Source organism: Archocentrus centrarchus, chromosome 16 (assembly GCF_007364275.1).
Source record: "Archocentrus centrarchus isolate MPI-CPG fArcCen1 chromosome 16, fArcCen1, whole genome shotgun sequence".
NCBI classification, from domain to species: Eukaryota; Metazoa; Chordata; class Actinopteri; order Cichliformes; family Cichlidae; genus Archocentrus; species Archocentrus centrarchus.
In genome coordinates this window covers 23,125,709-23,139,155 of record NC_044361.1, presented here as the reverse complement: position 1 = coordinate 23,139,155, position 13,447 = coordinate 23,125,709, and the positions used below count along the sequence as shown (strand labels likewise).

The following is a 13,447-nucleotide window of genomic DNA, read 5'->3' as shown; positions in this document are numbered from 1 at the left end:
GCAAATGAAAGAAGAGTCGATGTATGTTACTGGAAAACACAAAGTTTGTGCTGCTAAATCATATAATAAGCTACAAACATAGCTTATTTGCTGGTCCTCTGTATAGCATAGTTTATTTTTTATAAAAACCAGATGTATTTAGTTTCTAAAAGTGTCTAAAAAGCATGTTGCCTTTTTGAAGTCTCTTCAAGAAGAAAACCAGAGATGGTGCTATTCAGGTGTACGAGTTGTCCTTGGGTCATATAGGCTTGATAAGCTCAACAGTTTCCAAGACAACACTGATGGGAGCGCTGATTTGCTGAACAGCTGTAATGCATCTCAATTGGAGCAGAACAAGGCTCAGGCTAACATTAGGGGAAGGGAAACAGAAACAGAACAAGGTGGCCTGAAGCCCCGTCTCCATGCCTCTCTTAGGAGTACACAAGCGCTTCTGGCTTATCGGCTGGGGTCACTTAATATCCAGATCATAACCTTGACATAGACTGGTCTCGTCGAGGAAATAAAACAGGACAATGACTGTGAGGGAGTGAGAGAGAGATCTACCATCAGTTAACAGAGGCAAAGGGAGAGAAAATGTATGTGATGGATTCACAAAATATACTGAGCACTGCACATCTACAGCATATTCCTGTTTTCAATATATATTCACAAAGAGTTGCAGGCTACATTGTCTGGAATAAAGACCATCTATACTTATGCAAAATGTAATAAACTTTAAAGAAAAATAAATTAGCCTAGGAAAAAAGTTTAGTTTCTTTAGGGTGCAATCTGTAAGTAATTTATCACAAGACTCATTGGTAACTGTGGATATTTTAGAGGATATTAGTGTTAGCCTGCAGACCTTGAAGAAATCAATCATCAGTTAAGAATCCCCATGAGTCAAAATATCATTTTCCCAGTCGAATCATAGCATGCTTTTAGCTGCATCAGTGGTAAAAGATAAGAAAGATGGAAACAGTGACAGAAAAGGGCAGTGGAGGTCAACTCAATCCTGTTTGCTGCTCCGATGCGCTCTGCTCCAGCGGCAAATACATGCAAAGTTAGCTAAACTAGTTTTTGAACCAAGAGCTACAAACTCCAAGGCATTAAAACAAGTTTAACTTTATATTAATGTAGCATGTCAGGAGTTCAGAGTGAGGCAGCTGCTCTGCAGGTGTACAGGATTGTATTATTAATAGGTTCATACTGAGGCTCTAACTGAGATTGATTACTGATTTATGTCCTACATTTTTTGACAGTTTTTAATTTAATTTACTTCTAGATAACTGACTAATATTCCAAATTATAATGGGTCTCAATGATCAGTGTTACGTGTTATTTAGAAAAACTCCAATACTCCAACTCCATTAGTTATAGAGACAATCACTTGTCTGTATAAGTTATCTTTGCTGCTTACCTGCTTAATTGCTCTTTAAAGCAAATATCTAATCAATCACATAGCAACAACTCAATGCAATTAGACATGGTCAAGACCTGCTGAAGCTCAAACTGAGCATCAGAATGGGGAAGAAAGGTGATTTAAGTGACTTTGAATGTGTCAGAGTAGTTGGTGCCATACACCTGGTCTAAGTATTCCCCAAACTGCAGATCTAGTGGGATTTTCACAGAGAATGGTCAAAAAGAGAAAAAATATCCAGTGAGCAGCAGTTCTCTGGGTGAAATTCCATCTTGATGTCAGAGGTCAGAGAAGAATGGCAGAACTGATTTGAGCTGACAGGAACACCTTGTTGAATCCATGCCATTAAGAATTAAGGCACTTCTGAAGGCAAAAGGGGGTACCAACCTGGTACTTGCAACGTGTAACAAATTTAGTGGCCAGCAAGTGTATATGGAAATGATAAACAATGTATGGTAAAACCACGATATTGATGATGACCTCGCTAATACTGGTAATGGCCTAAATACTGATTAGTAATGATCTAAAAGGAATCAATACAGCAAGATCAGTACGGTGCTATCTTTGCAGTGATGGTCAATATCATTTTTGTTTACAAAGTGAGCGAGAGTCGTGGAGTTTCAGCACGACAGTTACTGTACGAAAAGAAACGGGTGCAATTTGGTGAACATTTTATAATTTCCACATTCGTCACCCAGCCAGCTGTGTTATTTGGTAGTAAGGTATGGGGTGCTCCATTTGGCTCCTATATTTTATACATGGATAGAAAACCACCAGCAAATGAATGTAAGGCAGAATTAGTCAGATACCATCTAATAATTCAGATTAATAAAATGGGAACATTCGATTTTTTAGGCACCTTAAATTTACACCCTTACATTCTCATTTCCAAAGCCTGAACATGGAAAAGGAGTGCCCAATGTCAGCTGACAGTGACTGACTGCCATCAGACACAACATTGCCAATTCCACAACACTCACAACAAGTAAATTACGCCAGCAGACATGCTGAAACACAGCACCGCTCAACTGAAAAAGGCCCTGTTTCAGTTGTTCAGTCTCATTCCTCAGTCAGTTCTATAGTCTGGTTATTTTCCTGAGATCTGGAGCCTGGGGCTTTTTTTCGCCCCACTACAGAGCTGAGAAATGTGTTTTGGGGGTTTCTTGTTTTGTATTTCTTTTTTTTTCTTGCAGAATTATCATTGTGGGGTTCCTGACCTTTTTTTATTGAAAACAATCCCCAGAGTAGAGAGCAAATTGTTTTTTTTTTTTTTGACCAAGCCACTGCATTACTGACCACATTTACACTCAACATATTAATTAACCAGCACATACACCACAAAACAATGGTAGAATCTTTTCATGCTTTATTGATGAGGCCGAAAGGCTTTTGATTCTTAATTGACAGAGGGATTCGATTATAAAATTTGTGTTAATTATTAATCATTTTAGAAAATAATTAATTCAATGTAAAGTCCTATTCGAATGGAACTAGCAATACATGAGGAATGCAGAGGTTGTCAATGATCTAATCCATAATATCTAATGTAAAAAAAAAAAAAAAAAAAAAAGAAAAAGAAACAGGACTTATTTTCTGCCTCTTCTCCCCTTGAGTTCCACAGAGATGACACTGAAATTTTTTAGATGAAATTTTGAATAGCATTTTGGAATTAATTAACCAGTTCAAGAGGGTTCATGTCACTACATTATAAACTCAGTCACAGAAAGGTCAAGATGAAACCCATTGCAAGGGTGAAATCTTGAAAGATGATGAAATTTTGCTGTCTTTCAACAGTCTCCACAGTTGTTATGTGGCAACCTATGAATATGTTAGTCTTCAGCAAAATTTTTCAATCAATATATTTGTTAAAAATAGTCCACACATAAGCCAGGGGATTCATACCATAATTCAAGCTTAATGTAGAAGGCCTACATTCAAAATTAGATTCACAAGTCTGAGTATCAAATGTTTTAAAGCACCAAAAATAAAAATAATCACTATGCAGAACAGTCCATTTCACTTCAATGCTTATTATGTTTTTGGAAAACTACTAGATTACAGTTATTGGTGCATGAATGTGTTCATGTTAATGTTGCTGCAGGTAAAGGTAAGGCTGCCTTAGATCATTTCACATACTGTTGGGTAGCGTGTGAATTCCCCTCTGGGCATCATAATGTTAGTTATTTCAAGCAAAAACAGAGACCTTGCTTTTCCTGTGCGAGGTGTCCCTCCCACACAGACGTGGGAGGGTAATTTCTATATCACACGAGTTTTGCTGGTAATACTGATCCAGAGCAAACGGGGCTCATAAAAGCAGAATAAAAATTGGCAAACAAAACTATAATTCTGTCCACATAAGGAAGAGGCTAGTGACTGAAAAAAAGAAAGGGGGAAAAAGAGGAGGGACAACAACGGCACTTCAACCTCTGGCAGCAGTACTGACTGAGAGTTATCTTCAACAAATTTAAAATGATGAGCTTCCAAGATAAACTCAAATCTCAGAAAAGCAAATAATTCAAATTATTAAATACTTGATACTATGATTACCTGGAGCTCAAAATCACTGCCTCGGTTAAATATTATCAGGCAGTAAATGCACTGAAGCAAAAAGCATGTAAAATAAGCATTTTTGGCATTTAGAAAAAAAAATTAATATAAAAAAAAAATTTTTTAAAAAAGGAAAACATGCAAAGTCCCCCTATCTTTGTGTGCCCCCCCACAGCAGGTGCTAGAAACTAGCAACATCCTTCATCTTCAGATCCTAACTCAGCATAGCACCCTCCAACATAACAGAAACCTTTGAGAGACCAAAGTGTACAATGTCATAGACGTAGGCATACAATGATTGGTGCAGCACTGCCAACCACTACATTAACATTCAATCGTTAGCCAAGTTATGTTATAAAATGACTTTATTACCTACATAAACAACACATAACTCTAAAACTGGAGTAAAACACAGAGAATCATCAAACAGTATAGTCCAAGCTTTATTAAGACTGCAAGAGAAAACAATGTGATTTTTACTCATCAAAATGAAATATTAAAAACAAAACTTAATTAGCACTTCCTCCAAACTACTTTGGGCATCCCCACGAAGAACAAAGCAGATCTGCACTGGCATAGTTTACCACATCGTTTCTTTGGTCACAGATCAACACATGCTGGTAATGCAGGCACAAATGATGTATTAGTCGGGCTAATAGCGGTATGGGGAGGAAGCCTCTGTCTAAAATTTGTAGCTACTTATAAACTTGACAATGTGCAAAGAAAGTAGTCACTTATAACGTTGAGTTATATTACTCGAAAAAGAACAAAAGGTGCTTTTAATTGCATCCCTCATTTCCAACTGCACTGTCAACATGAAATCTACAAAACACAACAAACACACTCACCAATCACAGCATTCTCCTGCATGTTGTTGTGGTTGTAGCCTATCTGTAGTCATGCCAACTGCCAACTGGCTATTATATCATGTTGGGTTTCCTACTGACATACAAACAGACAATACTCTAAAGAAATGTAGTTCTCAGGGGACCATACCAGTGAGTAGTTACCCTCAAGGAGCCCCCAGATGTGTTTTGGTCATGAGGTACCTTTACTGAAGGTATCTTTACTGAAACCCTCACTGATCAACGTCAGACCAAGATGGCCTTACAATAACTAAAGAAAGTACTTTCAGCTGCTCCCTTATTTCCCAAGGGTTTGTCACAGTGGATGGATCTGCATGTCTGATTTTGCATAGATTTTCCTGAAGCAACCCTCCCATTTACCCAGGCTTGGTACCAGCACATTGATTGCACTCACTTGTGACCCCCTGAGGCTGGGTTTGTATCTCCTCAAAAAAGCAAATCAAAGTAAACTCAATTATTAAGCTGATAAAAATACTTATCTGGAACAATAGGTAAATCAAACACAATTGGTATCTGGCCCAAAAGTACGACTATAAATTGGCAGACTATTATAAACTGTCAGAAATGCAAAGGAGAAACAGTTCCTGATGAAATACAGACTCAGTGGACACAGTCTAGACACAGAGAAAGGATGATGCAAAGAAAGCTATGAACAGAAGAAGAGCCACCACAGGATGGTTCTTCTTAAAATGTGACAGATATTATCAGAGTGGAACACCAAATTTTGTTTGTGAATCTCGACACAACCAGATGACAGTGAAAAACGGCAGATACTGTGTAGAGGGACCTGCAGCATATCTAACTAAACTATCTATTGGGGTGGGTGAAATCATGAAATCATATCACGAATTTAAAGGAAATTTACGACAATATTTCTGATTATTAAAAAAAAAGTACTAAGCAATGTTTTAACGATTACAGTAATAAATGCTGCTGCAGCATCTATTAACACAAGCACCTTTTTTTTCTATGCCTTTGACATCCAATTGATGAGGGCAACTCGGGGTTCAGTATCTTATCCAAGGATACTTCGACAGACTAGAGGAGCTGGGGATTGAACCAATTGGTAGATGACCTGCTCTACATCCTGAGTCATAGCTGGCTAGGTCATTTGTTCACTTTGGGGCTAACCTCTTCTCCTGTACCTTCAAAGCCTGGTTGTACTTAATGGTATCATTTTGCCTCAACTTGTGAAACAAATTCATTTCCACCTTTATCAGGGACAGTTCTCTTGCATATTTTGCATAATGCTTTGTTGAGGGTTGTTGAACTACTTTTTGCCTTTTTACAAAAACCTCATCAGAGGCTGACATGCCGCTCTTGGTGTCAGACATGCCTGGGTTTGGCACGTTGTTGTGCTCACTAGGGAATATAAATGCATGTCATTGATATAGCGATGCCATGACACTTTCATATCATGTAAAAATTTATACCAGTATTATTGAGGAGGTTCTGATATGGCACAGCAATACTATCTATATAAAAAGTTTTAAAAATCAGTATAAAAAAACCAGAGAGAAGAACAGAGGGAACTGCCCATGGCAGTGTTAAAGTCCCAGCTGAAATTGATTACCAATGCAAAACTTGGCTCACAAGCAAAGTGGAATTAAATACTTCAATCTCTAATCAATGGGGGCTTTTTGGCCAAAGTCAATATACACGACTGTCACGGGGGTATTCCCCTGATGGTTGGAAAGAGAGTGGAGTTGTGTGTGTACAGGCATTAAAATAAAATTGATTACAACACACATAAGCTCACGCAACCAACTGCATCATCCTGTTGGTCCATTTGATGCTAGTATGCTGTAAATTATCTTTTAATAACGCTTAACTTTTTTGCAGTTGTCTCACACAAAGGCAAAGGTACACAGTGGAGGCTTTGATCACACTGACTGGCACAAATAATACAACAGTTTACACAATTAAAACACTATCACAGGCTGTGTGTTAATTGGTGTTAACACATACTCACACACAAACTCCCTAATCACACTGTAATACTTAAAGTCTGAACCATTACACTCAGCAGGTTTGTGTGTTTGGTCTCTCCTGAATGTTTGCTGCTCTTTTCTGCTGTTACACCTGCTACTATTCCTACTATAACTCACGCCAAGCAGGAGGGATTTACGAGCCTCTGACAGCACAGCTGGATTTCTCTGCCTCTAACTTTCTGCAATCTGCTTTTATTTTTTTTTTTTTCAGTCTTAAAATAGGAAAAATGGTAATATTTCTAAAACTATGTTACAGTGCAACCATTATGGCTGCTTTTATCCCAAACCTCAAAAAAAAAAAAAGGGGGGGGGGGGGGTGTCCTTAATTTATATCCTAATCTTTTTGTGAGAAAACAGCATTGCTGTCTACTGAGCATGACCTTTAGCACATTTTGTCATGTCAGGGTGTCCATTACCAAAGCATGTAAAGTGATATATTTGCAATATTTTGTGCAGTTTCTGTGTGCTTAGTTGCCCAAGGTTAACACAAAGTAATAAAAATGACAATCAAAGGTTCTGACAGCTCGTTATAATGTTATACTAGCTAATGTGTAGCCTAAAGCACACATACATACATACATAAGTAAACAACAACAAAATTGTATTGCTGCATTGCATTGTTTGTATTACAATGCATTAATGGTTCTTTGGAAAATGATCAGTCTTGTGTGTAGAAATGGCCACCGCTGGGATTTTTAAAAAATTATTATTGATAATCAGTATTCTTACTTTACAAAATATATATATATTAAATATTAGTACCAAATACCAGTGCTTTAAGTGTCATTTATCCAGTGTTTTTTTTAAGAAAACTCCATGTAATCCTCCTATTAATTGAACTTCACTGGAACAGAGAGATAAAAGCTGATTTATGGTTGCCGCTGCACCAGCTGATAAGGTAAAACAAACATCCAGACTGAGTTAAGCACCTAGGCAGTTCAGATATTTCAAATAAGGTAACAAATTAGATATAATGAAGTGTTGTAAATTACAGAGCACAGCACTGCTGGATTTTAACTACAGGGGGAAAAAAAGAATCACAGCAGCCAGTTACACTAATATAGACACAAATTAATCCGCTGCTAACATTAGCTTCACACATTGTCACAATATTGTATCATACTGTGTCACACTGACAAAATATGACACATTGTCCTTTTAGATTTTCAGAGTTTACTGATCTCTGTATTTAGCAGATTGTCCTTTTTCACACCTAGCCATCAGCCATAAAAAGGGAAACATGCTGTAAATGCATTTCATTATTTGTGGAACTTTCGTTTACCATTGACACATTTATAGAAAAGAAATTGATAATAGCTGTAATTTACAGAAAATCAGTGGCTTCCATCCTTACTTATGTACTAATAACCCTTTATTTTAGTTTAAAAAATATTTAAAGACACTTTAATACTTAAGCTTGCATATATAAATAGTATCATAGTGCATTAATGCGTGAACAATGGCATACGTAGGTTCGAGGCGTTGAACATACAGCGAATACACAATAGATCATAGCAAAGTCTGAAATATGAAGACAATACAAGACAGTTACATAACGGTTACAAGTTGTTTCTGTGACGGAATAATGAGTTACTGATACTGAAGAAAGAGAGAAACAATTGACAGAGATCAGCTGAAGCAGTGATCTCTTACATGCATTTCTACATGCATTTGAACAGTTGTAATAATAATCTTATTATTCTTGTTATATCTTTTATTACATACTGTAGATTTTTAGATTCTTGACCAAACATAACCATGTTTTCTACATGGTTAGAAACCAACCTTTCTACATGGTTGCACGGCTGACAGAGGCTAATGAAGGGGACCCTTCCATACACCTTACAAACAAATGCATGTACCATTCCTGTGTGCAGCAGCTGCCTGATTCACTCAGGCAACAACAAGGCAGACCCACCTCTCTAATGGAAAGCCTTTCACTTAGCTAACCTCTTTGACAAAGGCAGCAGAAATGCAACATGAGTACCAGAATTGAGTCCAAGTGAATGCAAATGTGCCCAAACAATTTGCAATCAAGAGTCACCACTCAAAATCAAAAGAGTCATTTGGCTGCTAATGGGGTGCTGAGGTTTATGTTTGACAATGTAACAGTTAATTTCTCAAAAACAGTTCAAACACAAATTTTTATTTTGCCTGAACATGAATAAAAATATATTTTTATTATATATCATGGTCATATGGGGTACCAAGTTGAAAGAAGGTTCACATTTAGACTAAATCTGTGCCACTTTGTCCAGTTAACTTAGCTTATTAAATAAACTATACTGGATCTTTTAGCAAGAAAAAAAGGGTGACCATAGGTGAGCTGAGGTCAATAAAAAAAAAAAGAAGTAGGTGGTGTAGGGTGGTGATAATATTTGTGGCATATGCATATGCTGCCTCGAATTATGTAGCCACATCACTCCTCAATTCATACCTTTCAAAGTGACTTAAGGGGTCTCTGGTCAGATGTGCAGGGTGCTCCACCAGTAGAGGGGGCGGAGCTTCAGAGATCCCACTTCCTCTTTTGCGCGTCACTCATACATGCTCCCTGAAGAAACAAAAGACAGATATAAACATTTATTTTCCTAAGGATGTTAAAATGCACCAAGCACGCTGGTTAGAGAAAACTTTTGTGCAATCTTGAAACTGAATTCAGGAAATGCTTTGAAAGAGTTCTTCATTTACTTTTTTTTTTAAATATTCATGTGTAATTCACTGGAAGAGTATCTTTTCAGATGGTCAGGAAAAGAGACCAACACTTTCTGTGGAAACTACAGGAAGCTTGAGCAAAGCTGTCACTGAATGGTCAAAAAACACACTTCCTGGCTGTGTGTGTACAATAATGGCACACCTTTCTCACATGATTATAAAGTCCACGATCTCAGAAGATAAGCTCCCAGTGAGATGTGCAAATGAGTCATCATTCAGTCAAAGGTGCCAGTACAGACTTTGGAAAGTTGTCAGTCAATTAAAAACTGGCATTCAAGGTCTGCATCTCTGTGTATTATGCCATAAACCAATCATCGTCCCTCTTTCCAGCACAAATCCAAAGGTCAAACATGACCAAAGACACTGCCAGCTACACAGCAGGATAAAAAAAAGCAAGGGGGGGAAGAGAGGGATGATGGAGAGGATGGAGTAGAGGGAAACAGGGATAGACAACTGACGAATTCTCAGAACTGCTCATTTCACTGGATTAATCTGCTATTTTTGAAAAAAATCCACAGAGAACAGAGACGAGAGTGAATATGACTCAGTGTGGGCCTATGTGTATGCGTGTCTGTGTGTCCTTCAATCTGGCCCTTGGCCTACTTTAAAGCCAAGTCATCATTCTGGTCCACTGGGACTTCATATGCCAGCCTGTATATATGTGTACACTGAGGAATTGTATTACAAAGCAGCCATACCATAAATCTCTTCCTGCCAGCCCACACACTTATGCGTTAGTGAGTGTGAGGAGGCTATGCTGCAGTGCAGGTATGCTTCAGTAAGAGAAGAGTCCTGGCCACCAAAGGTGTCTGCCTGTCTCCTTCTGGGTGAGTCATCAATCCTCATCTCCTCCTTACTTTAGCTTTTATATACGTCGTAAGCCGTCTCTCTTCCTGCCCTTCTTTTCTCACGCTTTACATGATAGAAACCTCCACGAAGTTAGAGTGGAATGTAATTCATCTGCAAATTGGAAGCAGGACAAGCAAGAGCTTCTATAAATACTCAGATTCCCCTGACAATGACAAAATAAAACTCCAGAACACCCCCCACCACACACACACACACACTCACACACAACTGCAGTGCAAATAGCAATGTTCTCTGTCTTTGTTGGTGCAAACCTCTTCCTCTTGCCATTCTGCTTTCTACCCATCTCATCCTTTGTGAGTTTATGAGCGCTGCATGTCTAGGTAAAAAAAAAAAAAAGACAAAACCCACAAAAACCAAGACAAGCAGACAACAAGCAGAGACGCTAATAATGAGAGAATAAATAGTGTGAAATAAGTGTCTGGCAACAGAGTACTTTGTTCCTGTCACACTAATAAACTGTGAAAATCTGAATAAGAGAAATACTCAAGGTCTGTGGGTTTTTTTAGCCGATTAATTGTTCTCTTACAAACATAATCTTGACTTTGTACCTTTACAACCACAAAACAGTTTTGTAATAGATACCGCTGCTGCAAAAGCACAGCCCATTTCAAAAATGAGCACAATGAACCACCCACCTTGTTTACAAGGCACATCAGATGCGATGCCACATTGTTTTGGCTTACATATGGACAGATGCATGAGGCAGAGAAAGTGAGCAGGCATGGACCTGTCCAAACACAGAGTTGTGCCAGTGAAATCTGACATTATGTAAGCCAACAGAAGTATTCAGAGACCAGTAAGGGAAGTCTACTCTGCGTGTCCACTTTGTTGCATGCTAAGAGGACCGATATGGTTGTGAAGGCCAAACTTCTATCATTTAAAAACACAAGAATATGGCATGATGACAGACAAACACGATTAGATTTTTATTTATCTTGTACAAGCCAAGCTAAGCTCAAAACCCACTGACAATCACACAGCTGTTTACCAGCTACGCAAATGCTCTTGAGTAGCTGGTTTTATAAGATAAGATAAGATAAGATAAGATAGTGTTTATTCGTCACATGCACAGTTATACACAGTACAATGCACAGTGAAATGTATTTTGTACCTGCAACCATATATACACACACATATAAATAAGAAGAATAAAAATAAAAATAAGCAATTCACACTATACACTATACTCTATATACTATACACTATACACACTTTTACGTGGAAATACACACTTTTACGTGGAATTGGCTTATTTAGAAAGTAATTTATGAATATGCTGCAGTTGTATCAAGATACTTTTTTTTTTTATGTTCGAGGATATATGTATTTTTTTTTTTCCTGCCGTGCCAAAAACATACCACTATATACTGCCCAAACTGAGATAACTCCAAAACACAACCCGCATGTACTGTAGTACCAACACCCTTATGCACATCAGGTGAATGTGACTAAGCTGCTTTTACTGCAATGAGCTAATTTTATAGCCGTAAAGGACTTACACAAGAACATGGAAGAATGTGACTGATTATGCTCATGGATAATATATAAAAAAAAAATCTCATAAACTGTTCTGTTTAGCACAAGGTACTTAAAAAAAATACACACACAAAAAAAAATCAAATCTACAGTTGAAAGTTGGCATTACAGTACTGACATATAATTGATGTCAATGAGTGAATTTGGTAAAAGAAACCCCATTTACAAAGGCAGCCTTTCATACAGGCAGATATCTGAATCGGGAAGCTAGGAGTTAGTGCATTTCTAATTATCTGCAAAGTCTTTGCTACTCCTTTGTTTTGTATACCTCCCTTCTTCTTTGTTCCAGCTGTGAACCAACCCAGGGAATGCAGGATGGGAGCCAAAAGGCTGTGTCTTCATCCCACCCTACTCTTGCCTCTATCTCAGTCCCTACAAACACTCTCTGTTATTAATTCACAAAATGTAACAGTTTCTTCTCCCACTAGAGCTCTTTCCATTCAGGCCTGAGCCGACGTAATTCCTGTCGTAAATCCAAAATACCAGTGACTCAGGCAGACTAACAAATGCAGAGGTGAGGAAATGTTCATGGGGTGGACTAATGAAGAAATTTCTGCTAGCAAGCAGAAGAGGTTCTCTTTCTGTAAGCATTTCTGTAGAGCCATTTTGCAGACAGAGAATATCATGAAGTATAAGATGACACCTTGCAAGGTAAAGCTGGGCATCCCAAGTGTGAGAGCTCTGGAGGTTGGAGCCAACCAAGGTTGAGGAGCTCTGGAACAACCTTTGTTCTTGACAATTTAGAGTGTAGTGTGGGTAGAGCTAAAACTAACAGACAGTCAATCAGTCTCCTCACAATCCCCCAAAGCTCAGTGTGAGCACACTGTGATCAACCAGCCGTGTCTAAGGCATTAGACCTAACTGTTCGCCTCTCTCCAAGACTTCCAGAGAAAGGCACAGAGTGCAGGGGAGACACTCATAGGACAGGAAAAAGAATGGCCTCTTCTCTTAAGACTATGTGATAGCTTAGTGAGAGGATGAAGATGGTGTGCGTGGTGTTTGGCTTTCCGAGCTCATAGTTTCTGCATGTGTTATGTGACTCTGGTTTGTAGCGTATGTTGCAAACAATGGGAGTCCAAAGATGGCATCTATTGGTCTTAGCAACCAACAAACAGTGCTGTGCCAGTCCTGAACAAATTGCTCCCCCTTCGTCCAAATCCTATTCAGCCATCCCTTTGAGACCTCTTGCTCTGTCAATCACCTCATGTCTCAAGTGGTGTGGAAAGAAGGCCCTACAGGGCCTGAAGCACAACCGCACACACATAAACACCAAATCAATGTTAAACTGGGACTAGAGGAAAGGCACAAAAGATGACAACATTATCGTAAGCGACTGCAGCCGTAGCTCACCATTTCTGACAGATTTCCAGGGGAAGCCCAGGAGGGAAAAACAGGAATGCCAAGAATAGCGTGAGGAGAAAATAGGTAAGAAGCAGCTGGCCCAACATCATCCAAATAAGATCATGTCACACATATCCTGGTATGAAACAACTCACCATTTTGCCTGTTTTGCTTGCCATACTAATGAT

The 13,447-nt window shown here is 38.5% G+C and overlaps 1 protein-coding gene across 1 annotated transcript in view; it reads right to left on the bottom strand.

Annotated features, from left to right (window-relative positions):
- galnt1 (UDP-N-acetyl-alpha-D-galactosamine:polypeptide N-acetylgalactosaminyltransferase 1) overlaps window positions 1-13,447 on the bottom strand; it is a 55,614-nt gene that overhangs the window by 27,869 nt on the left and 14,298 nt on the right. Inside the window, exon 2 of the mRNA XM_030749971.1 lies at window positions 9,238-9,351. The gene's annotated coding sequence lies outside the window, so the exon portion shown is untranslated. The remainder of the gene's footprint in view (window positions 1-9,237; window positions 9,352-13,447) is intronic.